Consider the following 4,373-nt stretch of genomic DNA (forward strand, 5'->3'; position numbering starts at 1 on the left):
GGTCCCCGGCCCCCGGGGCCGGCCGCGGGGTTAGCGTTGCAGTGCTGCCCCCCGCCCGGAAACGCGGGCCGGCGAGGGCAGGGGGGTGCTGGAGGGTGATAATGGGGAAGAACCAAGATGCCCCCCTTTCCCTTTCCCTTCCCCTTCCCCTTTCCCGGGGCGACCAGATCCATGGCAGGGTTTTATTGCTAGTGAAAAACAACCAAGCAGGGCAAGGGCTTGGGGGGGCTTCCCCACCGCGGGGCAGGGACGGGGAGGGGTGGAGGGAGGCGGTGCGATCACGGGAGACAGAGAGGAAGAGCTGGACAGGGCAGGGATGTGCCCCCGCCCGCCCCACCCCAGTCCGTTTCACCCCCAGCATCGCTCTCTGTGCCCCTAGGAAGGGCTGGGGAAAACCTAGTGCTGGGACCCCTTGGGCTCCAGAACAGCCCCCTACACCCTGTTGTACCGGGGGGGGGGGGGGAACTGAGGCACCGCGACAAAGTGACTTGACCGAGGCCACACAGCACATCGGTGGCAGCGGTGGGGCGCCCGACAACCCCCGCACCAGCCTTTCTACCTTCTACCTAAGCTCAGCGAGAGCAGGGTGGGATCTTGAGAGCCCCGGTTCGTGCTAGCCCTTCCCCACGCTGCGCTACGCCCCGCCAAACCCAAGACCTAAGCGTGGCTCAGCCCCCATGCCGCTAGCCAGACAAGCCCGAGCCAAAGCCACGAGCTTTCCATGGATCTCAGGAAGCCACTTCTGTTTTGATAAGCTCCAACTCAGAGCAAAGCCGGATCCAGGCTGGGCCCAGCCTGGAACAGAAAATGGCCTCCAAAGCCATCGTGGCCTCCGGGGCGCAGGGAAGAGACGAGAACGCGACGCCTCTGCCACCAGCCCCCCTCAGACGTGATGGGAAGAGCGATGATGTGAGGAGGAGGAGGCAGGGACAGAGACGGGATCACACATGGAGGGAAAGCGGTGGAGCAGGGATGGAGGGAGGGATGGAAGGATGGATGGCGAGGTGGGCAGGGGGACGGGTGGATCTCCATCGACCTGTATAGGTGGATGGATGGATGGATGTCCATAGCCCAGGAGGGAGGGATGTCCATAAATCAATGCAGATGGATGGATGGATGTCCATAGATCAAGATGGATGGATGGATGGATGGGCCTCCACAGATCAGGAGGGAGGGATGGAGAAGTGGGCACACAGATGGATGGCTAGGGGGAGGGATCTCCATAGCGCCGTACAGATGCATGGATCATAGCAAAGTAGGGCTGCGAGGGCCCTCGTGAGGTCTTCTAGCCCATGGGCAGGATGCTTATGCGGACAGGTGGATGGGCGGACAGGCAGATGAAACCCCAGACCCGTCCAGATGGATGGAGGGATGGATGGGTGATAGGAAAGTAGGGTCGGAAGGGCCCTCGCAGGGTCCTTGCGCCCGTGGATGGATGGATGGAGAGAGGGATACCGATGGCTAGACAGACAGACGGGAAGCAGGACATGTGGCTCGAAGGCCAGCAGGACAGATTCTCTCATCTCTTCCCAGCCTCCTCGGACAACCACGCGCTCCCTTAGGCCGCCAACCCGCCCCCGCTCCCCGCCCACCTCCCTACACCAATCTGGAGGCTGCCGCCAACGCCGCCTGGAAGGACTTGGCCAGAAACCACAGCTGCCGTCTCAGGACCAGGCGCCACCGATCTTCACGGCCCCCCTCAACATCCTTCAACCCTGCCGGAGCAGGGAGAGCCGGACAACCCCCGCCCCGCGTGGGTGCGAGTGCAAAGGGTCTCACAGCCGTCCCAGGCGTCTCCTCTCCCACACGTGCTAGGAAGTGCCCCGGGATCCCCCACAGCGCTACCCGCCTGGGAACGCACCTGAGCTGGTCAGCACTCTCGCCTGCGGACCAAGGTCTAGTGTCTTCCCAAGAGAGGCAGGAGCCCTCATTGCCTCTGCGCCCTGTGTCCTCTTTGCAGGGACGGTGCTCAGTAGGTTTCAGAGTGAACGCCCGCGCGTTTCTCCGGTGAACCCCAACCTCGCACGGCCAGGCACCAAAACGCCACTAGCAACCTCGCCCTGACTTCCTCGAGGCGTGGAGTCTGTCTACATGGCACAGCTGCAACTCCCGCTGCGGTGCCGCGCGGAGAGGCAGCCCCCACCCGCAAACCGGTGCCGTCGCCAAACGGCACTCCCAGGCGGCCTCTCGCGCTGATGCACGCGGGGCGGGCGGGTATTTTCCAGGCCCCGTCACCGATATTGCAATACTTTGCAGCACAAACAAGGCCAGAGCTGGGGGACGGGGTAGAAAAGTGGGTCGGGGGGGGTCGTCCAGTCCGCCCCCCGTCCCTTGCCCCCGCCAGCACCAGCTCCGGCTGCAACAACACTTGGAAACATCCGCGGCCGGACAATGCCCGGCTTCCCTGCTACGTGATCCCCGCTCTGGGCTGAGCTCCGGCGGTATCTAACCTACATCTCTGTCCCGCTGCAATTGAACCCGCAGGTGACGCAGCCCATCTGCATCCCCTGGGCTTTGCACGATCCCAAGCACCTGGGCAGACCCCTCCCCGCATCTTTCCTCTGGAGACCTCGCCTCCTTTCCAGCCGGGCATCGATCGCGGGACAACCCTGCATCGGCCCCTCTGACATTCGTCCGTCCCCAGGCCCTGGAAACGCCACCGACGACGTCAGCCCGCCCGGCCTCGCGCCATTAAGAGGGTACGGGCGACATCGTCCCACCCCTGCTTCTCTCCGGTTGTGTTCGGAGGTGTCGGACGTTCGGATGCGGAGGCTGCCGCCTACGTCAGCCCTCTTCTAAACCTACGGATGGAGCTTTCCTCTCAAAACAGCTCCGACCCCCTTCGGCCTCGTCTCCCAGCGTCCTGTAGCAAGGAGTTCCTCCAGTGAACAACACACCGCGGCGGGGCGGGAACAACAACAGGCTTGTCCACATCTGGACCGAGCCGCTTTGTCCTGGTTTAACCGCGTCCAGATGGGGAGGAGGTCACTGAACCAAACCAGACAAAGTCAACTGGACCAACTTTTGTTTGTCTCTGAAAGAGACTTCCACCCCCCACACACCATGTTTTTTTCTTCTCTTAAAATAATTATTAAGGGTCGGTTTTTTTTCTTTTAAAAATAGAGGGTTTTTTCCCTAGATAGCTTGGAAAGGAAAAAAAAAATCAAAGTATTTTCCCTAAAACCACATCGTGGGAAAGGCACCCACTAGAGGGGAGAGGAGGGGGTAAGGGACATCGGGCGACCTGCTCTTTTAGAAGCCCTTGCTCTCCAAATTCTCTCCAAGCCCCGTTTGCAAACGGCATCCCCCACCTACAGTAAGTGTACGTCAGTAGGTTTCAGAGTGAACGGGGGCGGTTGGGTTTTTTTCCCTTAGAAAGGAAACCTGCACTCCTTCGGAAAGCTCCTGGCCAAACTCCCTGCTCTGAAGGCCTATCACAAAACCTGCTTCTGTTCAAACCCAACTCCGTCCCTGCCCTATAACGGCTTCGCAGCACAGACCCCGGAAGGCGACGACTATGACTCCCGAGCCGAAAGGCGGCTGGTGCTGGGGAGAAGCGCTCCGTTGCTGACTCGGAGCAGTGCAGCACGATGCTTCTGGTCCACCCGCATTGCCTACAGGCCAGGCTTTGCCTGGCAGCCCCCTCAAGACCCCCAGCCCAAGACGGGTTTCACCCAAGACTGAAGTCCAACCCATCAGCTCCCATCCCCACGCCGTGCCCGGAGGAGGCTGGGAGGGGGGCAAAGCAAAATGAGGAGCGAAGTCATTTTTATCCCGTGGGGAGAGGGGCGGCGACTTGTGGCCCCTCACGGATGTGGGGGGGCGGGCAGGCGGGGGGCCACAAGCAGTGGTACGAAGGCACTGGGCAGGGGTTTGCTGGGTCCGTATCGAGGGAAGGGAGGGAGTGAGAGACAGAGAGAGACAGAGAGAGAGATGAGACCGGGACAGAGGAGCCGTCTCTGGGTTACTCGGGGCACGGGGGGGCACGGGGCCGGGGTTTTACGACTGCATCTCTGCCCGCAGCATCCAAGGGAACCAGCAGCAGAAAAGCAATCTGGAGAGAGAAGAGAGAAGAGAGGGGCAGCGCTGGAGCGGGGAGACAGAGCAGAGCGCGGCAAGAGAGGGGGCACGGCGCCGGAGCCGGGCGTGTCGGCTTGGACCTGGGACACTTGCCCCGGGGGGACCCGGAGCAGACACACAGCTACCCCGGAGTAACTCACCGTCAGCCGCGCCTGGGAAGCAGCAGTGGCATTTCTATCCAGGCGGTAGCAGTGAGAAAATTGACTTCATGGCTCTAGTATACCCCCCTGGTTCCTGCTAATCTCTCCGCTCCACCGGTGTTATCACCCCGCCTCTCCTTTGCAGTGGGCCCA

Source organism: Alligator sinensis, unplaced genomic scaffold, assembly GCF_000455745.1.
Source record: "Alligator sinensis unplaced genomic scaffold, ASM45574v1 scaffold107_3, whole genome shotgun sequence".
Lineage (NCBI taxonomy): Eukaryota > Metazoa > Chordata > Crocodylia > Alligatoridae > Alligator > Alligator sinensis.